Consider the following 23,863-nt stretch of genomic DNA (forward strand, 5'->3'; position numbering starts at 1 on the left):
TTCTCCGTGGCACGTCATACAGCAGCTGCTTGGATATGGCGTTTGTTTCAGCAAGTCTCTAGTCTCGCGTCGGCTGGTGCACTGACGTGGAAGCACATGGGAGTGACCACATTCCAACGTATGTATGCATCAAGTAGTACGCAGCTACTACTTCGTCTCGAGTGCGGTGTACAGACTGGCCTGCCTTTAGGACGTCCGTGGAGACTTCCAGTCTGGACCTCACAACATCATCTAAAATAGAAGACCTGATTACGTCCTCTCTCGGTGAGACCACGCGGTATATATGTGCGCCTACGCCAGGATATGCTATTGACGTGGAATTCGAGAGACTACGCGCAGTCCGTCGGCGCGCTGAAAGGAAATACAGAACTAAATCCACGTGTGATTTCAATGTTTGTCGCCGAGCTCAACGAAAAATAAAGCGCCACCTCGCGAGATTAGGGAGGAAACGTTGGAGGCAGTTCTGTTCATCGCTGGACCCTCGCATACCGCTGTCGCGTATTTGGCATGTAGCCAGGAGCTTGCGTTCCACCCCGCAAGGACGGTACCCCTTCTATGCCCTGTTCATTTACCAACGCCGTAATAATGTAGAGGTAGCAGAAGAATTCTGAAAAATGGTTTTGGGCACAACTCCGGTAGCATCAAACAGTTTGGAGGCTTTTGTGTCACCTTCACCAGACGACCACTACGACATGCTAATCACGATGCCTCAACTAGAAGCTGCTCTTTCCTCTTGTAGACGTGCATCTACACCTGGTCCTGACGTGATTTCGTACGCTCTATCTCACCTTGGCATGGAAGGCTGAACTGTGCTGCTCAGTTACTACAGTGATACATGGGCTTCCGGTATCGTTCCAGAACACTATGAGCCGCCTGGTTTCTCTTTTGAAGCCTGGAAAGCCTCCTTGTGACCTTACCTCATACCGGCCAATTGCATTAGCAAGCTGCGTCGGTATGGTTATGGAGCGAATAGTGCTGGCGCGGCTAGAATGGTTTTTAGAGCAGAGTGCTCTCTATCCGGACATGATGATCGGGTTCTGACGGGGACGTTCTTCAATTGAAAGCGTAATCGACATCATTAGACAGTGGAACATGAAAAACGTAGTCGCCGACGCGTCGCTGCTGTCTTCATGGAGATCAAAGGGGCCTACAATATTGTATTACATGACGCAATCCTTGATGCCCTTGACGACATTGGCGTCGGCGGTCGGATGCACTCGTGGATTGTGAGCTTCCTCAACGTCCGGTTCGTTTACATGTCTCCGCCTGATGGAGAGACTACCAGTCATCAGGTTTGTCGTGGAGTTCCTCAGGGAGAAGTTCTGAGCCAATCCTATTTAACTTGGCATTTATTCGACTGGTGAGTGAACTTCCCATTCACATTCACATCAGTGCCTGTGCTGATCATATCTGCGTCTGGGCTTCGGGTTCGACACGTCCGCAAATGCGCGCGAGATTACAACGTGCCGTGTCATCTACTTCAAGGTACCTACGACGTCACGGTTTGCACTTAGCAGCTGAAGATGTGCTGTGGTCGCATTCACGCGCAAGTCTGTCTGCCGCTACCCGGTAACACTTCTAGGGGTTGCAATACCATACGTCTCCCACCACAGATTTTTGGGCATTATCATTGACCGGGATCTGTCATGGTCGAGGCATATAAGAAAATAAAGGACTCACCCTTTTTTGCGATGTTCTTCGCTTCGTAGCAAGCATTAAATGGGGCCCAATGGAGAGCTCTTTGCTAAGACTTTACTATACTCAGTTTGTAAGCTACATTCGTTACAGCCTTCCTGTACTCTCTACCATGAGCATTTTCTGCTTGCGGACATTAGAGAGTGCCCAAGCACAGGCGCTCGAGATATGCCTCGGATTACCACGATGTGCTTCGAACAAAGGGACGATTGAGGAATCTCGTCATTGCGCAACATCGATCTACCTGTCACACAAACCACTTCGTGTATATTTACGCGCACTTACACGGCACCGCTGTCATCCACTGACGAAGATTTTTGATGAATGACCGGACAGCGGTTTTGCACGTGTACTGCACTTCTACCCATCCGAATTACCATCAGAATATGCCCTGCCGCATCATCTCTTGCAGCCACCATGCGTGACGGCTCAGCCTTCAGTATGCCTGCATGTCCCTGGCATAATACGGAAATCTGTGATGACGGTTAGTGGACTAAAGCAACTTGCTCTTGCCTATATCTAGTCAGAATACCAAAACTGTGTGCAGTCTACACGGATGGATCTGCGTCAACAAAGGCATCAACAGCAGCTTTCGTAATCACCGCCCAGCACACGACCCGCCGATTCATTTCAGGACACAACTCTACTTCGGCCGCTGCAGAGCTTGCGGGACTTGGGGAAGCAATTTGCCACATCTGCGGAGAACCGCCTCAGGCGTGGAGCATTTTTATTGGCTGTAAACCTGTGTAGCGGCGCTGGCATCGCCAGCGGCGCTGATGAAGTTGAAGTTGACGCGACCGGCCTCGCGCAAACCAGAAGCTCTCGCTCGTGCAACAGAGAATGATTTCGGCAACTGGGGCCTAGCCAGCAACGTCAACAGCCCGCTCCGCCGACTCACCAGCCGCGGCTACCGGGACGTCAAATAAATGTGGACTTCCTACCACATTTGATGACACAGGACGACAGCCCCGACGAGCGCAACGCCGCTCACACCGGCTCTGCGCTCCTGATCGTCCTGTCCCTCGACTTGGCCTTGCCTCTGCACGCCCACTGTTCGCACCCGGCTTTCGGCAGCTTTTCATCGCAATGTACACACCTCCCAGCACATCCGGTGAGCTCCTTCATCCGTATCACCGCCCCTTCCTTCCTTGGCTGCCCGGCCTGCCCGAGTTTTATGCCAGGGACCCCGTTTTGTAGCTGGCGCTGCTGGACTCGCACTTTCATGTCCACAACGTGTCCAGCCAGCTGCTGCGCTATCAGCACGCCAGCCGCGAACTACCACCCGGTCTTCAGGCACAGCTGCGGTTGCCGCCTCCCGGTATTGACAAATACGCCGACTTCAAGAAGAGCCTGATGGCGTATTTTGGCTTGGAGCTCTCACCGACTCTCTGCGCTCCTGTTCCGGACTCAAAAAATTGCGGCGCCACTCGAACCACCGCCCCTGGCCGCATTCCCTACCCGAGCTGTTTCGGTTTTCCTTCCGCCCGCTCCTACGTCGGCGCCCCACCCCCCGCCGGTCTCCACTATCGTCGCCACCGTATGTGCCCCCCCCCCCCCTCACGGTTCGACAAGTGCCACGCGACGACGCGCAAGTCTCTTGCCAACCTTCTCAACCAGCTGCCTCAAAGTACATCCCGATCTCTCTCAAGTTTGCTTCACCGGCCCCTATGGACGGCCATCCACTTGTTATCTCCCGTCCCACGGCGCCTCCTGCCCAGCCCTGCTTCCCAGCTGTGGCGCCTACCCTTCGGTCATCACCAGCAGCACCCTCTATCGACCCAGGCCCGGACTCTCTTCTAGTCCCACGTTAGCCTGCTCCCTCAAGCCCGACCACAGTGAGCACAACTGTCATTCGTGTCGCGATGCCCGCATGCATGCCATCGAGGACCTTGTCGCACCTCACGCGCCACCCGCACCGCCTGCCCCACATCGCTGTCTGCCTGGCGCCTTCACCAGTGCCTGTGCCTCCGCGACAAGCCAGACAGCCCTACCGTATGCTTGCCATTCCGACAACTACGCCCCGGATTTGCTTCTTGTGCCCCCAGCCACCCGTTCCACTGCCACAGTGAGCTCGGTTTTGCATAAAGCCGCCCTGCCCCGTCCACCACTTCGACCACTTTCCTATGCGGCCGCCCGAATCCCACGCTGCAGACCTCCAGCCCACTGTCGTGTTCCGTTTTTTCACCGTCGCCACCGGCTGAGGCATCCCCTCTTCTTCTACAGCAGGTGTTTACGCACGCCATCCCTTCGTCTGCACCCGCTGGGCCAGCGCAAAACCCATATCGGCCGTAACTCCCGCCGCGGGTGCATTTTCTGCATTGACATTCCGGCCTGCTTCAACACAACTGGCGGCCCCACCAGTATACCTCCGACTGCAGCACGCCTAGCTCCCCTCCTTTTCCTCGACTGCTCCCGCCTGTTCCTTACGTCATCATGTTCATCCCTTGGCTCCCTTCGCCCTTTGCGCAGCAGCCAGGCTCGACCGCCTGAGTTTGTTTCACCCACCCGGCGGCCTCTCACGGACCTGACCGTGTCCTGTACTTCATTCACCTGTACAAACTTGTATATACCGTTTTTTTTCCTTTAACGCGCACCACGCTAGGGGGGGGGGGGGGGCATCTGTCGCAGCGCTGAATGAAGATGAAGTTGGCGCGACCTGCCTCGCACAAACCAGAAGCTCTCGCTCGTGCAACAGAGAATTATTTCGGCAACTGGGGCCTAGCCAACAACGTCAACAGCCCGCTCCGCCGACTCACCAGCCGCGGCTACCGGGACGTCAAATAAAGGTGGTTCTTCCACCACACCTGCGTACAAATTTTGGGATACTTCCTAAGCCACATCGCCTACCAAGCTCTGGCTCTTTATATCATTAGTCTCCTGTCATTTGCTCAGGAAAATGACCGCCGTATAGTGTTCCTGCGGATCCCTGGACACTGCCGACTCGATAGAAATGAGACCGACGACGCTGCAGCAATGAGCGCCTTCAGCAGTGGCCTGCGTACAGCTGTGCCTTTCTCGTGATCTGACACCACTTGTCTCCTTTCGGAATCAATGAGGAGTGCGACGGCTAGGTACTGGGCCCTGCCAGCCACTCGACACATCCGCCTTAAACGGCTAGATCCGGCAATGAACTTTCCTGTTTCTCGCGAAATACCACGCCCTATTGCACGCAAAATCCACACATTACGTTTAATGGTCGCCTTCGCGCACAAATACACTTAATAGGACAGCCTTATTCCCCGTACTGTACTACATGTGGCGTGCTAGCGACCATAGAACATGTTTTAGTGGCGTGTCCAGCATATGCTCGTGAAAGACTCATGCTCGCAATTGCTTTGAAGTTTATGGACACAAGGCCCCTCTTGGAGGATTTGATCCTCGGCGCTTGGCCAGATTGTTTGAAAACTGTACAGGCAACGCGAGTGCTCTCACGCTTTTTAAGCGACTCGAACCTTTCCTCTCGTTTGCGGTGTTAGAAAGTATGCCTTTGTATTATTATTTTTTTTTATGTATTTTTGCATCTGCCTCCTTCCAGCATCATCAACCCCCACCGTGACGATCTTTTTTCTCTTTCTTCCGTTCCCCAGTGTTGAGTAGCAGGACATATATTTTTTTTCAGGCCAACCTCTCTGCCTTTCCCGTCCATAAACCCTCTCTCTCTCTGAATTGGTAGCGAGGAGCTGGAAGTCGTAAAGGATTCCGTCTGCCTAAGGCAGGTAGTGACCGCAGATATGAAACACGGAGGTCAAATAACCGGAAGATTAAGAATGGGGTGGAGCGCATTCGGCCGGTTCTCTAAGATCTTCAATCGCAGTTTATCAATATCCCTCCAGACGAAAGTATGCCATAGCAGCAGCTTATCGGTACTCAAATATGAGGATTAAACGCGAAGTATAACAAAAAGAATTCAGCTCAAATTTAGGAGCACGCAGGGAACTATGGAAAGAAAAATGATAGGTGTAACGTTGAGGCAGGAAAACGGCTGAGTGGGTCAGGAAACAAATGCGCTGCACTGATATCATGTTAGAAATCAAGAGCAAGAAATGGTTGTGGCCAGTGCATGTGATGCGAAGTCAAGGCAACAGATGGTCTTAAGAGTGACGAAATATTATTCCAAGAGGAGGCAAGGGTAGCAGAGGGTGGCAGAATGTTAGGTGGGCGAATGAGAATAAGAAGCTTGCTTGGATACGGTGGCCGCCACTAGCAAAGGCAAGGGCTAATTGGAGAAACATGGTAGAGGTCCTCGACCATGGATGGATATGAAAAAGCGTCAGCTGAGTTCCGCAGCTTAGTAATAAGTACATTGCAACCTGCACATTACCAACTTAGAGCGAGCTTGTGAAGGAACTTACACGTGGTCAGGTAGCTCCCAAAATCACCTATAAGCTATTGCTATACCTTGAAGGATCAGTAAAACAAAAATTAACAATCTGATCTGTGTGTATAGACGAAAATGCGACTGGCAGCTCTTATATCCAGTACAATTGAATCGCAGTCCGTCTAAGCGAGCAGCGAACCAGGCGACACAACAATTTCAACCTAACACTAAACCCGGTTGCAGAATGAAGAGGAACGTTTTGATTGAAAAAACTGGAATATGCAATATATTATACACGTACCGTGAGGAATTCATAGAAGGAAGCTTACCAGCGGCAAATGGCAAAACAAGAGACAGGAGGAAGACCAAGGGAACTCTATGTTCTGACAAATAAGTAAAGGCTCAAATTCGAAAACGGTAGACACTGTACACATTATACCGCCCCACAGATCGGAAGAAAAAACAACATTAAAGAAGCCAACTAGAAACAATAAGTGCACCAAAATGAGCGCATGATACTAATGGCGCACACAAGCTCAGTGAAGAAACATTTAAGCAATAAAAATAATATGCCTATAATGAAAGAGTGACATTGCTACACTCGGATGTCCAGGACGTAATTATAGACCCTAAAATCGCCCGCTGTGGTGGCTCAGTATTTACGGTCCTCGGCTGCTGACCCGAAAGACGCGCTTCCGTCCTGGCCATGGCGGTCCAATTCCGATGGCGAAATTCTAAAGGCCCATGCTTTGTGCGATGCCAGTGCAAGTTAAAAAACCACAGGTGGCCGAAATTTCCGGAGCCCTTCACTATAGTGTCTCGATAGCCTTAGTCGCTTTGGGATGTTGAACCCCCATAAACCAAACCAAGCTGAGAAGTGTAAGTGAACTAAAAAATGAAAATCGTCTGCCCTTGATGATGTTCTGAATGGGATGCTAAATGCCATGAACATGAAGGCACCGCAGGCGTAATTGGATCGCTTCAACACAGTCCTTATGTATCAAACCATGCCAGCAGCGTAGAAAGAAGCTCTAATAAAGCTATTGTAAAGATGTCACAGGAGATGTGTGCTAAATGAGGGCCTGTCGTGCCACAGGGCTGCTGAGCACTATATATTAACTCTTCGCTATATCATCAACCACACACTTTAAAATGCAGGTTCAAGCTCTTCTCCGAGGCGTAAAACACTTTCAGAGCTCAAGGAGGTCAACTGGCTACGTTTCCACAGTTTTTAAAGCAATATAAATGAAAAAGGAAGTTTCAGCTGTTCTAAACCTTCTAGAACTTTGAAAAATGAGTCGGTGCCGCGCTCAACGCTACGGGACACCTAGAGAAAGCCGGGATACGGAAAAACTTTCACTTACCTACTAAGGACTGTGTACGCCGAAATGAAAGCGGAGCATTTGCTCTGCGAATTTCGCTCTCAAAATGTCTGACTAAACATCTGACTCAAACAATGGTCACGATTATCAACCACGCTGTTAAGTATTTGCATAAATAGGCTGTTAGAGGCTCTACACAATGAAGGAACAGGTTTAAGTCTACCGTCCATAAGAAGAGGCGGTCAGGAGGTCTGCACAAAAATGTTGTGTCTGGCATTTTGCGACGATACTGTGCTGCTAACTGAATAAGCAGCAGATCTACAGCACCTCCTTGACTAGAGGTGGGCAAATTACCTTATTTTTACTTTTCCTCCCTCATCCTCAATTTAAAACCTATGGCGCTCCTTCACCTTCGCCTTTATTTTGAAAAGTTATCCAGCCCTCCCTCACCATCATCCTCACATCGGAGAATTTGCTGGCCCTTCCTTGCCCTCGCCCTCAAATCCTTGGCCTTCCTTCACCCTCACTAAACGTTGTTTTAAAACTCGCGTTATTTTGTGTTGTCGGCAGCATATTAAGATTTCTCTGAACTGATTGTTCATCTGAGGGAAGGTTATGAACCGATAAAGTTTAAACCGGAATGGAACTTCCTCTTAATTGGTGACGTGCTCAGCCTTACCTCGCGTCTTGTGCTCTGTTGCTCTGTCTATTTGCGATGTGCTTCGTGGAACCTGCCAAATGCTTTGTAATAATCAGTCTATTTTCGTTATTTATTTATTTATTCAATAATGCCAGCCGCATTTTGGTGGCCAAGGCAGGAGTGGGAATACAATTGCAGAGTGCTTTGTCAATAGCAAACAACGAAAAAAGGAAAAAAAAGGCCTGCAGGCTGGCAGCAAAATTTCTGTGGAACACCTCAAATAAGAGACGAGCAACAAACACTTTACATTAAAATCAAAAACAAGACGCGACAAGAGCAACACTCCAGAATCAAACCAAATACCCTAACTTGACCGGCTGAGGTTGATTGCAGATAAAAATATTTCGGCTGAAGAGAAGCTGACCGCTTCGCAAGGTAACGCATTCCAATCGGCTATCGTACTTGGGAAGAACGACAGCTTTTATGCAGTGGTTTTGCATTTGGGCACTACAATTGTTTTATCGTGTTTGTGCCGAGTTGGTCGTGTTTTGTTGTGCTGCAGATAAGTGTGAAATTCTATTATGGTGCGATTATTGAAAATGTTGAATAACATTTTCAAGCGACTAATTTTGCGACGAGATTCCAAGGTGGGTAAACCAAAACGGCTAAGATCAGATATCGATACTTGTCTTCCGTAGGCGCTGAAAATGAAACGTAGTGCTCTTCTTTGCACACGCTCTACTTTTGGCGTCCGTGTTCGTACGTATTCAATGTAAATTGAATACATTTTCAATGTAATAAATACGATGCTTAGAAAAAAGCTGTGCGATGGCGTAGTGGTCCGAAGCAGCTGCTAGAGGAATTGATCTTTTGGCGCCGCCGCAGTTTCGGATCCCGCACCCTTAGGTATGAATTTTTTTAATTCTTTATTGTCTTCCCCCAGTGCCATGCCGGCTTTCCGCTGATGTGAGGCTCTTATGCAGTCGCTTGAAATAAAAGAATATTGAGGTTACTTCAAAATCTAACGGGTCGCTTAAACGAAGCATTTAGATCCGATAGCGGTAATCACTAACTCCCGAGTCTGCAGTGAAAGATTCCTGTAGTTGCCACTTTAGAGACCTAGCGCTTCCACCCCGCCGAAAAGCGGTTGTCTGTCTGTCCGAGGCCTGCTTCTAGCAAGTGGGCCACGTTGGTCACGCTGCGTTGTGATGTAATCACAAGCTTCCCACCGGATCGTGAGCAAGCTACCCACCGTGGCAGTTAAATTAATGGATATTCGCGAGAGGTTCCTCGGGAACAACGGGGGTCTCACGATTACCACCGATGGCAGCACCTGCCATCGCAGGGCCGTGACGCGTAGCTTATGTGTTGCACCTCTACACAAGGAACGGAATCAGGACTCCCAGGGATCTGGGAATGTACAGAATGACCAATTCTACATCAGTACGTCCAAAATGAAGCACTATTATGCTAAGTTACATCATATGATATTTATTTATTTATTTATTCAGAAATACTGTTAACCCTCAGTTGAGGGTCATTACAGCGATGGATGTTACACATAACGTGTATACAAGAATAAAGAGCCAGATATAAAAAATATGCACATGCACTGCACTGTCCTACGGATACAACAACCAAAGTAATCAATGTACCAAACCAAAGTAAGCCAGATCAGTCAACCAAACCCCCGGGCTAAGCCAACCTTATTATGTAGCGATAGCTACATTACGGTAGCATTTCTTTCCTTCAGTGTGGCGGCGCGCCACCCTGTAGCGGCGCCGCCCCCTGTGGCTGCGCCGCCACGCTGTCACCGGGTTGGACAGTGGTGCGGAGCAGCTGCCGGCGGCGCGGCGCCGTGGCTGATTCTGTGGTTCGTCATGTGGTTGGTCACGTCACCAAGTTCCACTCGGCCAGCTGTAGCTATCCCGTCACTCCAGGTTTAACCAGAGCTAAACCACCGCCAATTATTTTGCTTCCTCGTCTACGCTTTATTCCCTGCCATTCCCTACCATGCCTGCCATAAATATGGTTCCTCAAATCAGGTGCTCCATTATGTGGCCACAGGCCTCACCAGGAACAGAAATAAACGAAGAGACGTTCCTGTTATTTAGAGAGCAGTACAACTTTTTATTTTTTAGCACATCGAATAATGCAAGGCAGGCCGAGCGATGATTCAGACCAAGGAGGTTAAGATGCTGCTTTACTTCTGTGGTAAATCCGCCGCTGTGGTTCAGTGGTTATGGTCCTCGGCTGCTGACTGGAAAGACGCGAGTTGGACCGTGGCCGCTGTGGTCGAATTTCAATGGAGGCAAAATTCTGAAGCCTGAAGCCCTAGGGACCCCCCTGGAGAAACGTCCCGGAGCCCTGCACTACGGCGTCCCTCATAACCTTAGTCGCTTCGGGATGTTAAATCCCCATAAATCATAAAGCATAATTCTGTAGTAAGGCTACAGTGGTTGGCTTTGCCCGCCACATTGCGGCTCCGCTTTCCTATACTGCAATTCACGCGAAAATAAAAACAGAAAAAACATACGACTCTACTGAACTACTCCCAGTGTGAATGAAAACATTACACACTGTCACGGATCTCTCCGGAGAACACACAGACCTAAAGAATGGACTAGACGACAGGTGTACAAGCACACATTTAATATACCCTACGTGGCACACACACTAGAACACAAAGCTAATAACGCAAAGACTATAAATAAACACCACCCGGGCACACTGCTACCAGCGTCTACTGCTAGCGTTCTACTATTAGCGGTCGGCATTCGTGCTCACGGTTGGTTCGGTGCGGATGCGGCGTTGCATAGATCCAGTAGGCGGCGTCGAGGCGGCGTTCGACGTGCTCCGGCTGGCGTCGCTGGCGGCGTCCCTGGCTGTGTCGTACAAGCTCCCGGTCCAAGCGCCCGTCTAGGTGATGCCGGTGTTGGCGTTGGGGGCACCACCCGGATGGGTGGCAATAGCACTGGAGACACCCCTGGCCGTAGCAGGTGGTAGCGTCCCCTGTTGACTCCCCGACACGGGCTCAGGCACGGCAGGGAATCCACGATGCGAAGTCGTAGGACGCGAGCTCACCGGAGCAGTAGCCGGTGTCGCTCTCTTCTAGCCGATGCGTCCCTGACCCGCCGAAGCCTCCGCTTCTCTGCTATTCCCCCCCCCCCCCCCCCACGGGCCTCGCTCTCACTCGCCCTTTTATAGCCTCGGTGTTAGTCCAAGTATGCCTTGTCGTTGTCTTCTTCTCTTCTCCACCAATCATCTCTCTCCACCTCAGTGAATGCTTCTTCCTCTTATTTATTCGTCGGTTAATTCGCGTCGTCTTCTTCACACGTTTTCCTTTAAAATTTAATTTAGGCCCCTTAATATATGTTACAAAGAGGGCCCCCTCTCTCAAGAGTTTTTCCATGAAAAACTGCTCACGTCATCCTCATCTTCATGCCATACAGCCAGCCGACTATCTTCTGTGGCGATTCTGACCGAAGATGTCCAGCACACACCAAACGCACACCACTAACACAGCACACCAAACTGCGTTTTCAGAACACTAGCACACCACTGCCGCCGTCCGTACAGAGTCCTTAACATGTTCGTGTTCACAACCCACTCCCTTTATGATCACATAACACCAACAACAGCAGCAACAAGATACATCCCAGAGATTCGTATAGCTGTTCAGTTGGCTGTACTCATGAAGTCCGCTCCAACGTTATCTCTGTCTTTAATATATTCCACCTGAAATGAGTATTCTTGCAAGGCCAAAATCCATCTCATAACTTTACTATTGTTCATTTTGGCCTTTTTTAAGTATTAAAGCGGTTGATGATCTGTTTGAATCCTGAAATGTCTCCCATAAAGATAAATGTGGAATTTCCTTACCGCCCACACCACCGCCAAACATTCGTTTTCAACAGTACAGTAGTTGCGTTCACTAGCCCATTATCTCGTGCTTGCAAAAAATACCGGATGTAGCACGCGATTCTTTTCTTGCAAGAGTACGGCTCCTAAAGCTCGGTCTGACGCGTCAGTGCGAAGTACAAACTCTTTACCCAGATTCGGAGCAAGCAGAACGGGCGGTTTTTCCATATACCCTTTTAACATTACGAATGCATTTTCATGTTCAGCAGTCGAATTCAGCTTAATGCTTGCCCCCTTCTTAGTTAGTTCGACAAGCGGGTATGCTATGTGGGCATAATCAGGTACAAAGTCCCTGTAGTGCGCCGTCAGACCCAGGAACGATTGTACTTCTTGGTCGTCGGTGTCTGGGCCTGCTTTATTTTGTCGCGATACGGCCCATCCCCAGTTTGTGTCCGAGAAAAGAAATGGCTTCAAAGCCCACCTCACATTTTGCCGGTTTTATGGTCAACCTGGCTTGCTGAATTCTATGAAATAGTTTTTCCAGCGTAATTACATACTATTCACATGTATCTGTTGCCACCAGGATGTCATCAATATAGTGTTCTACAATTTGGAGCCCATCCAAAGCCTTCCTCATCAGCTTCGTGAATATTGCAGACGCTGTCTTCAAACCAAAAGGCATGAATTTAAACTGGAATAAACCCGCCGAGCACGAAAAGGCAGTCTTCTCTTTAGAAGAATCTTCCATTCGTATTTGCCAATACCCTTTAGCTAAGTCAAATTTAGAAAAAAAACCTTTTGTGAGCCACCTTAGCGAACACCACGTCCGCTCTTGGTATGGGTTCTGCATCGGGTACTATGATGTCATTTAGCCGACGAAAATCTACACACAGTCGCTTAGTGCCATCGGTTTTTTTGACAACCACGAGAGGCGCATTGTACGCTGACCACAACCTCTCAATCACACCAAGCTCCAACATATCCCGCACCTCATTTTCTATTGATTCTTGAACTGCTAAAGGTAGTGGGTATTGCTTCACGCTGATTGGTCTATTTGTAGAGCGATCTGGTCTGCAACATATGACATCCGTTTTGCCCGGCACACCTGAAAACACACCCTCTTTGGTTTGGAGTAGGGCCTTTATCTGTGAGCTTCGAGCTTCATTCAAATTGGGGTTTATTAGCACCTTATCCCAACCTACCGTTTTCTTTCCACTCCATGTGGGCATCTCGACTACATCATCTGTCTCCTCGGCTACTACCGAGCATACTACCTAGGGGGCGCACAGTATGGGAACTCTTTCTTCGTACTTTTTCAACATGTTTGCATGGAAAACCTTCATGGTGTTATTTATCAGTAACTCATAATCCATGTCGTTTTTCTTCTGCGTCACAAGGTAAGGGCCGTTCGACTGCATCAGTAACTTATTATGATCCGTGGGTAGCAGGATGAGAATCTTGTATTCAAGTTCCTGTGAGTTGCTCTCTTGTCATAGTAGCCCTTATAGCTTTCGCGCGCCCTTTCCTAGCCTTGATGTGCAAGCTTGCATGTTTCCTTCAACCTGTCCCGCAAGTCAAGAACGTACGTGTATGTTGTCTTGAGATCAGATGCAATCTCTTTATTAGCCCACTTCTCCTTTAGTATTGCAAGAGGACTTCTAACGGTTCTCCCATACAACATCTCGAAGGGCGAGAAACCAAGACTCGTTTGCGGTACTTCCCGGTAAGCGAACAAAAGAGCTGAGAGATATCTATCCCAATCAGTAGGTCTCTCCAGGCACATTTTCTTGATCATGTTTTTCAGGGTGCCCTTGAACCGCTCTACAAATCCATTACACATGGGATGGTAAGGCGTCGTCAGTAACTGCCTTTCTGACAAAAGGCGGTTAACCTCCTTCATTAGTTCCGATGTGAAGTTCGAGCCCCGGTCACTCAAAACTTCCTTCGGGAACCCATGACGCGAAAACATTTCCACGAGACCCTCCGCCACCTGGATACTGTCAATAGTTATCAGTGGAATAGCGTCAGGATAACGAGTGGTGACGTCATCCAGAGTAAGCACATATCTATTGCCTTTGGCGGATACTGTAGAGATTGGCCCCACAATGTCTATCGCCACTCGCTGAAACGGTAGGTCGATGGCTGGCAGCTTGTCCAGAGGTACGGGACCAACTCTGCCCTTCGGAACTGTGTGCTGGCGCACGTCACATGAGCGAATAAAGCGCTTAACGTCACTCTGAACACCCGGCCAAAAGAACTCCTCGGTGATCCTAGACACCGTTTCTTGAACACTCTGGTGTCCGGTCATAATGGCGTCATGTCCTAAGCGTAGCACGGTCTCTCGCATATCTCTTAGTAACACCAGCTGTTGGACCCGCCTTCCTTAACTAAACATGCACTCCCTGTGCAGAAGACCATTTACCAAATGATATTCGAATGACGTACGACTCTTCTTTCTTTTCATTTTTTCGCCGACTCTCTCGAAGCAGGCCTTCAAGCTCGGGTCTTATTTTTGCCTAATTGCAACTTCTCCCGGTGTTACGCTCAAGCACATCGCAACAGGAGTAGAGAGCGGACGCTGCGTTGCTCGGGCTGTCGCTTGAGCTCTTGTCTCCACTGCCGACGAGAAACTGACTGCCCCCGTCTGAGCTGTCGCGGGCCTTTCCTCCTTTGGGTGTTCTTCTACATCGAGCATCCTTCCCTCGGGATCGGGGTCTACGGCACTTCTTGCACCCGTAATGTTTCCCAAGATGAGATTGTAAATGGTTTGGTCTACGCATTTTGCCACTACCTGTCCAGTATAATATGGCGTGGACACTAGAATCCTTGCTTCAGGAGGGTAAATCACTGTGCTATCTACAAGAGTGACGGCCGACGCTTCCCCTGTACGAGGATCCTCGTCCTTCACCAGGCTTCTACGAACCAAGACTGTGTTGGCTCCGCTGCTTCTAAGCACCAATATAGGAAGGTCTCCTATTTGCCCGTCCACCACTGGAATTGCTGCTTTCGACTTGGGTGTTCCACTCACTGCCTCATTTTCCAGCGGCGTTTGCTCTCCTTTCAGCTGTGGAACTTCGGATGGCGTGACAAGTTCTACCCTTGAGTCGACAACGCATGCAGCTAGGTCCCGCGTTCTGTATCGGCACTCATCCAGAGTATGACCCCTCCTCTTACAACTTTGACACACATTCTGTGTTTTTTGGGCAGCGATACTAGTCCGACAGTCAGATGCACGGTGTCCCACCTTGCCGCAGAGAAAACACGTTACTAGCGCCTTAGATGCACCGCCATATACTCTTAGATTTGCCGCATCTGTCTTTAGGGTCCTTTGGGTTTCCTCCTTTGCCTTACTGAAATTTCTTAGCCCTTGAGCCTCGAGGAATTGGTCTGCATTGTCTGCGAATTCTTTCAATGAACACAACTTTCTTTCAGGAATAGCGCCAGCTTTGAGCTGCAGCACGCTAAAAATCGCTCTGTGACCAGCTTGCCACGCACCCCTTCAAAACTCTTTTCTGTGTTTGACATATAAAGCCACCTATCAAAATAGTTGGTCAGCCAGCAGGAAAACTGCTTCGCGCTTTCCGAATCCTCAGGTTTCGCGGTGCGAAATCTCTCACGAAAACCCTTTGCCGTAAACCTGAATCTTTAGAAGAGCGCCATTTTGACTTTCTCGTAGTCCATGGAATCAGCAGTGGGCATCCTTCCAAACACACTCAGCGCCTCTCTGACTAAACACATGCTCAATGCCGTGGCCCATTCACTGCACTCCCAGCCTTGCCCCAAAGCTATCCGCTCGAATCGTTGCATATATGCGTCCAGATGATCTCTTTTGTCATCGAAAGGAGCTATCAGCTTCCTTGGACAAACTCTGGCCGGTCTAAGAGATTCTGTACCCGCTAAGGAACGCTGATCATTGTCCGTGATCTCCTCATATCCTCCCGCGACATGCGCCTGTTTCCAAAAAATAAACTCCTTCTCCCGTTCTATCCTTTTCTCCTGTTCTTCTGCCTCGCGAGCTCTTCTCTCTGCCTCGCGAGCTGTTTTCTCTTCTCGCTTTTCCGCCTCGCGAGTTCTTCTCTCTGCCTTGCGAGCTCTTTTCGCCTCGCGCTCTTCTGCTTCACGAGCTCTTTTCTCTTCTCGCTCTTCTGCTCGCGAGCTCTTTTCGCCTCGCGTTCTTCTGCTTCACGAACGTCGGCCCGTGCTTGCGCCCTTTCCTCTCTCTGCCTGCCTGCCTCCTCTTTCTGCCTCTTTGCCTCCTCGTCATAGAGAGGCATCGCCTCATCTTTGCTTAACTCCAGCTTGAGCGCCAGTTCTAACGTTTTTGCCAAATCTGTACTTTCTGCCGTCAAGAGATCGGAAAGATTCGAGACAAAGCAAAAAGAAAAAAGGAAATAGATCCTGGCACAGGCTCGCACTTATCTTTGTCACGGATCTCTCCGGAGAACACTCGAACCGAAAGAATAGACTAGGCGACAGGTGTACCCACACAAACACACATTGATTATACCCTGCGTGGCACACACACTAGAACACAAAACTAATAAAACTAACACAAAACGCAAAGAGTCATAGAGAGGCATCGCCTCATCTTTGCTTAACTCCAGCTTGAGCGCCAGTTCTAACGTTTTTGCCAAATCTGTACTTTCTGCCGTCAAGAGATCGGAAAGATTCGAGACAAAGCAAAAAGAAAAAAGGAAATAGATCCTGGCACAGGCTCGCACTTATCTTTGTCACGGATCTCTCCGGAGAACACTCGAACCGAAAGAATAGACTAGGCGACAGGTGTACCCACACAAACACACATTGATTATACCCTGCGTGGCACACACACTAGAACACAAAACTAATAAAACTAACACAAAACGCAAAGACTATAAATAAACACAACCCGGGCGTCGGCGTTCGTGCTCACGGTTGGTTCGGTGCGGCTGTGGCGTTGTATGAATCCAGTAGGCTGCGTCGAGGAGGAGGAGGAGGAAAACTTTTATTTCTATTTACAGTGAGAGGTCGATGGGGCGAGCCGGAAGGGCCCGTCCCTTACAAACACTAGGAGGGAGCCCTAGTCCGGGATCCCTGTAGCTTCCGCAGCGGCTCGGGCTCTAGCTACCAATGCCTGTTGGGCATGGAGTTCGGAGCAGCCGCGCAGGGCAGCTTCCCAGGCCTCTCGAGTGGGGTGGAGGTGGGGTGGGTAGGCAGGATTGGAAGGGCATGCCCACACCATGTGGTAGGTGTCCGAAAACTCCTCCTCACAGTGTGGGCACGCGCCCGAGAAAGAAGAATTGAAGTGCTTAAGTACTGCCGGGCACAGTACAGTATTGGTATAGAGGCGGAGAAGCCAGCGCTCCTCCACCCTGGTGAGGCCTTTACAGGGAGGGGGATAGAGACCATGAAAATTTTTATAAAGAGAGGTGATCTCTTTAAAGGAGATGGCCGGATTGAAATTGAATTCCGGATCAGGCTGCGGATGAGGCGACGCCCGGTGAGTAAGCGCGCGGGCGGCAGCGTCGGCTGCCTCGTTCCCCTCAAGACCCGCATGAGCCGGAGCCCACACGATGGTACGATGGGTCGGAAACCCTGTGTAATCGCATGCGTGGAGAATTTTGAAAGCACGGTCTGGAATGTACCCTTGCTCAATATTGCGGCAGGCGCCCCTGGAGTCCGTAATAATGACTCGGGACTCTGGATCTGCGGCGGCCAGTGCAATGGCGATCTCTTCCGCAAATGTAATGTTTGGGGCACGGAAAGTAAGGCCCTGAACTGTAGTGTTTTGGTGGATGACGGCCGCCGTGTACCAACCCCCATGGTGCGGGCCGGCCGCATCCACATAGAAGACACCTGGCTTGTGGCCATATTGTTGAGAAATAGCCTCCGCCCGCGCGAGACGGCGACCATCATGGGTGTCTGCAGTCATGTTCTTCGGAAGGGGTCGCACCTGGAGTGCAAAGCGCCAGGCTTCAGGGATGCGGACCCGTTCTTCTGTATGTGTTGCGTAGGAAATGTGTAAGCGGGTTAGAAGGCGGCTCCCCGCAGGTGTTTTGCTGAGGCGCAAGTATTGATTGTTAAGATGAGCTTCTCGTAACTCCCCAAAGGTGGTGTTGGTCATCCCCAGACCGAGGAGACGCTTGTTGGACGTCGTTATGGGGAGGTCGAGCGCTCTCTTATAAATCTTGCGGAGAACTACCTCTAAGGCATTCTCATCGCATTTGCGTAGGTGGAGGTAGGGAGCCGAATATAAAATCCGGCTGGTCACGAATGCATTGGCCAGCCGCAGGGCATCTTTGCATCGTAGTCCCCCCCTTTTATTGGACACCCGGCGGAGCATCCGACCCACCTGGTCCCCCACCTTACGTAACTTGTTTAGGGTAGTGTCTATCTTGCGCCTATGATGAATGAAAAGCCCCAGTACCCGGATCTCCGCGTGTTCAGGTATCGATCCGCTAAGTAGGGAAAGGGCAATTTTGGTTGTGCACTTTGAGTTGGGGCGTATGTGCACAAATTCAGATTTGCTCGGGGAGCATTCAAGACCACAGCGACGAGCGTATTCGTCCACTATAGCTGCCGCTTGTTGCAGGTTGGTCTCGATGTCTCCAACCAATTGTTGTGTTGCCCAGAGGGTGATGTCCTCCGCATACAGAGCGTGCTGCACACCGGCGACCTCCGCCAGCTGGGTAGGGAGCTTCATCATGGCCAGATTAAATAGTAATGGCGAGAGGACAGCTCCCTGTGGGTTCCCTCGTGTACCAAGTTTATATGGGCCATATTCTGTGTCTTGTAGCCGGATATAGGATTGGCGATCTGTAAGGAATTGTTTGATATAATTGAAAGTATTGCGCCCACAATGTGTTTGCGACAAGTGGGATAGGATGATCTCGTGGGTCACATTGTCGAAAGCCCCCCGCAGGTCAAGTGCGACGACTACTTTATCATTGCTGGGGTGCTCGACGGGGTCGAGAATCTCCTTGTGAAGTTGCAACAGGACATCTTGTGCGGACCGGTGTGGGCGGAAACCGTACATGGTGTCTGCGAAAATGTTTTGTTGTTCCAGGAAAGCCGACAATCTGTCGCGGACCATAGTCTCCATCAGCTTCCCCACACACGAAGTGAGGGAGATGGGCCGGAGGTTGTCGGTGTTAATGGCTTTACCTGGCTTGGGAATGAAAGTTACTAGTGCCGTTTTCCAATCTATGGGGAGTGGTGTGCCTCCAATCCAGATAGTGTTGAAATAATCGAGGAGAGTTTCGTAGGCGGGATCTGGGAGGTTGGCAATAAGCTTTACCGTCACCTTGTCCCGGCCTGGTGCTGTACCTCGCTTCATTTTAGCCAGGGCCGCTTTTAGGTCATGGAGCTGGAACGGTTGATCCAAATCCGCGTTCTCGGAACCTGCATACGAGTACGCCTGACCACGGGGATCCTGGTGTATACTCAAATATTGGTCGCGGAGCGCATCGGCCAGTTTGGCCGTGTCTCCAGTGAAGTTATGTATAGCCCTTTGAAGCTGTTTTTGTGTCTCAGTACGGGTTTGTGCCGGATCAATAAGAGCGCGGAAGAGGCGCCACGTACTCCGACTCGACATTTGCCGAGCTGCAGTGTTGCATCGGTGCACCCAATTGGAGTCGGCGAGTTGGGCCGCGTATTGTGCCGCCTGTTGGGTGATATCCGCAATTCGAATTTTGAGTTTCCGATTGTGTTTTTGACGACGCCAGCGGCGGACTAGGCTGTGTCGTGCCTCCCAGAGGTGGAGGAGGTGGTTATCCACCGCCGGGCTCGCCTCTGAGAGTTGAACATTTTGCTCGACTGATTTCAAGTGGGATACTAGGTGTTGGGACCACGTTGAGTATCCTTGGTCCATTATCGATTGAGGATTGGTGTAACTGTTCCTAAATTTGGTCCAGTCGGGTAGTTTTGCATTGGCCTGTGGTCTTGTGAGTGGCTTGGTATGGATTGTAGTGGTAATTATGCAGTGGTCACTACCGAGGGATTCCTCGGTGTTCCTCCAATCTGCATAGCGAATATTTTTCGTAAAGGTGAGGTCCGGACACGTATCGCGTGTAACGGAGTTACCTATACGAGTGGGTTGCGCGGGATCCGTGTGAAGAGTAAGGCCCAGTGTGGAAACAAGCTCCGCCAACTTGCGTCCGCGTTTCTCTTCACGTGTGTACCCCCATAAGGTGCTGGGAGCATTAAAGTCCCCAACGATTATGAGGGGATCCCGATTCGCGACCTTCAAAGCCCGGCTGATGATATCTGCGAATGTAACATTTGGTAGCTTTGGGGGACAGTAAATGTTGAGTATGTGCAATGGGGGGGTCCTGTTTGCGTAGCGGAAGGATCGTCACCATTACATAGGAGAAAGTAGCGCTAAGATCCAGGTCAACCTGGGAGGCCGTGTAATTTTTATGTACGCAGAGGCAGCTATGCGCATCCTGCTGGTACACCGTGTAACTGGCAAGGGTGGCGCCATTTCCTGGCTCCTGAAGGGCCACCACAGCAGGTAATTCTGGGAACGTTGTAAGGAAAAGGCGTAGATCGGCTCGCTTTGTGCGTGCCTTGAATCCGCGACAGTTCCACTGTACAATTGGAATAGGGATCGAATTGCTTCGCGGATGCTTCCTATTTCTAGGGGCGCCCGCCATGATCAAGGGTAGAGTTGTGAGTTTGGAGAGAGGAGGCTTGAGAGCCAGTGGCTCCAAAGAGAGGAGCGTTCTCTATACTGAGGATGGCACAGGGGACCTCTTCTTCTTCTCCGGCGATTCGACGCCTAGATGCTTTGAGCTGCCGGCCTGCGGAGGTTTTGAGCGGGCCAGCGCGCTTGGGAGCGCGGGTGAGTTGAGCGAACTGAGCGGTTATGAGGTTCGGGATAGATGCCGCAAGGTGGCTAATTTTGTTGAGTGCCGCCGTAAGTGTGGCATTGATTTGCGTTTCCAATGCGGATATTCTGTTGTTAACTTGAGTTTCGAGCGCGCTCACTCTCGCCTCGAGTGCCGTGAGGGTATGCGCAGCCTGTCCTGAAGGGGTTGCGTCGCTTTCCATTGCCTCTGCTGCGGGTGAGGCAGAGGTGTGGTTGGGGGAATTTTGGCGGGCCTCCGCTATTGCGAGGCGCTTTTGAAAATTTGCAACCTGCTCGCGGAGAGCAGATATTTCTTTTTGTTCGGCAGAGATTGGCCGTTGTTGGGATTGGGAAGGGGGAGCGAAGGGAGAAGCTGCCCTGCCGGCGCCGCTCACCTGGGAGTGTTGCTTGACAACGGTTGCCCACGTCTTGGAGCCGCCGTTTTGTGGAGGTCCGAGGGGCTTCGCTGCACCGGCTTGAGGCGGCTGTGGCGCAGCTGGAGGTTTCCCTTGGCTCCCAGTAGAGGAATTCACAGGCTGGTCCATGGCTTGGTCGGCAGCCTTGGCCTTCAGCTTGTCCGGGCGACGCTTGCCACGCTTGCGTCGGTTTCGCTTCGATTTACGCCCGCGCTCGGCCTGCGTGGGCTGGATAGCGCGATATTTAGCAGTACACGCAGGGCCCCCCGTGGCATGGGCCGCGCCGCACACTGAACACTTTGGGTTGCACTGGTGAGGGGCCCGCTCCCCCTCAACGAGTAGAGCCTGCTGTCCGCACAGGCCGCACCGGTCCAGCCTCTAGCCGGGGCAGGCGTCCACGCGGTGGCCGACCACACCGCAATGTCGGCAGGCTGGAATGGTTCGCTGGTAAGGCCTAACTTGTACAAGCTCCGAGTCGTAGTGCACGAAACGTGGCTTCTCTGTTCCGGCGAAAGTCAGTCTCGCTTTGTTGGATGTCACAAATTTTCGCACTTCCACGATGGTGCCGAAGCGCCATTGGAGCCTAGTACGGAGCGAGTCCGTAGTTTCAGAGTTACGGACGGTAATGACGCCGTAGCAGACGTCCTTGTCGTCTTGGCGCAGGTGCCCTACAAGGGGGACCTTCCCGTCGGGTCCATTAAGTTCAAATTCGCCGATGATACGGTCGGCTAGCTCAGGTTTCGCAGTGTGAACAATAATGAGGTTTTGTTCTCTTACCGGTATTATGGTAAGATCTGTTGCGGGTTGCGCGCCCAGGAGAGCCGTGAACGCCCGGCCGTAGCCGGTCTCCTGGAAAGTCTCGTACAACGAGACGCGGGTCCGGGGCTTGATGACGACGACGTAGTCGTCTGGAGCAGGCTTGGGAATAACAGGCGGTTTCCACTTCGTGAGCAGTCGCCGACTGCGGCCCGCCGCGCGCGGGGCGGGTGACTGCTGGTTTCCGGCGTGAACGCCGGCCGCGTCTACGGACGCCGGCTTTAAGGCTTGGTCTTGCGCTCGGCGCAGCACTGCGGCGTTCAACGCGGCGCTGCGAAATCTTGCCGAATCTGGGCCTCCGGTTGCCGCTGGGGTAACCGTTGCCGAAACTGGGCCTGCGGTTTCCGCTGGGTGAACCGTTGTCCAGTGCATGTTCTCGGGGTCGTAGCCTCGGCAGGAGATTGGCGTAGCAGCCATACTGGCGTCAGTGGCCAGAGGCCCCGATGTGCCAGGTACCGGTTCGGCCGTTAGGCCTAGCCGCGCCACCGGCCCGATCGGGCCATGTGTTGCCCGAAAAGGGGGTTTAACCGGGCCCACCTTGGAAAAAACTGGTGTCCAGATGTTCCCGACAGCTTTCGGTGCACGTTGGGGATGATCTTGCTAGGGTCAGGCGGAAACTTCCGCTGCTCCGGCTGAAAATCGCCGAAGCCGACGACCAGCACGTCTGACTCCCCGTGCGAACGCCGAGCGAATCCGGCTGCGTCGAGGCGGCGTTCGACGTGCTTGGGCTGGCGTCGCTGGCGGCGTTCGACGTGCTTGGGCTGGCGTCGCTTGCGGCGTCGCTGTGTCGTACAAGCTCCCGGTCGAAGCGTCCGTGGAGGTGATGCCGGTGTTGTTGGCGTTGGGGGCACCACCCGGATGGGTGGCAACAGCGCTGCAGACACCCCTGACCGTAGCAGGTGGTAGCGTCCTCTGTTGACACCCCGGAACGGGCTCAGGCACGGCAGGAAGTCCACGATGCGAAGTCGTAGGACGCGAGCTCACCGGAGCAGTAGCCGGCGTCGCTCTCTTCTAGCCGATGCGTCCCTGACCCACCAGAGCCTCCGCTTCTCTGCTATTCCCCCCCCCCGGGCCTCGCTCTCACTCTCCCTTTTATAGCCTCGGTCTTAGTCCACGTATGCCTTGTCGTCTTATTTTCTCCACCAATCATCTCTCTCTCCACCTCATCAAATGCTTCTCCACCAATCATCTCCCTCCACCTCACCGAATGCTTTTTCTTCCTCTTCTTTATTCTTCGGTTAATTCGCGTCGTCTTCTTCACATCTTTTTCCTTTAAATTTAATTTAGGCTCCTTAATATATGTGACACACACCAACACGACCAACAGGCTTTGGTTAGACCCTGGAATTTCGTAGAAGAATTTTGTGGGCTACGGCCTGTTCTTTGAAACCTCACTCAGCTGGAATCGAACTGCGTTCCTGGAAACGAGGTTTAGAAATTCAACAGCCTTACTAGGCATAATTTCTGCATGTTTTACTCTACACTTGGATCTTGTGACAAACTCGGGGCTCAATGAAAGTTTTGGCTGCGGTGCAACAGTTGGACCGGCGGCCACCCGCACGGCCCGGCCAGTGCCCCCTTGTTAGCACACTATAGAAGGTGTTTCACCTAAGGCTTCACACAATTTTTAAAAATAGGCTTTGTTTTAATAGGCAAGTTTTAAAAATAGACTTGACACAGCGCACTTTGTGTCTCGTCCTCCTTTCGTCCGTCGCCTGCCAGCGCTTGAGTTCGCAAAGGCTTTTTGAGTCAGAAGAGCACGTTTTTCGGCATAGCATAGTCAACGGTGTAGTATATAGCAACGATGGAGAATGAGCCCATCTCTACACTTTTTGTGTTGGCCTCGTGTACCTCTTGACTGCAGAAAATACGGCTTTCCCGGGAAGCGTCACCCTAAGAACTGGCGCTCTAGAATGGGAATTCGTAACGGTTTGCACAGAAAATACGACAGCCCAGAGTAATATTCGG

The 23,863-nt window shown here is 51.2% G+C and overlaps 1 pseudogene; it reads left to right on the forward strand.

Moving 5' to 3' along the window:
- The first annotated feature begins 1,130 nt into the window (after positions 1 to 1,130).
- LOC144108735 (uncharacterized) overlaps positions 1,131 to 23,863 on the forward strand; it is a 68,450-nt pseudogene continuing 45,717 nt past the window's right edge.

The sequence above is a fragment of the Amblyomma americanum genome, chromosome 10 (assembly GCF_052857255.1).
Source record: "Amblyomma americanum isolate KBUSLIRL-KWMA chromosome 10, ASM5285725v1, whole genome shotgun sequence".
In the NCBI taxonomy this organism is placed as follows: Eukaryota; Metazoa; Arthropoda; class Arachnida; order Ixodida; family Ixodidae; genus Amblyomma; species Amblyomma americanum.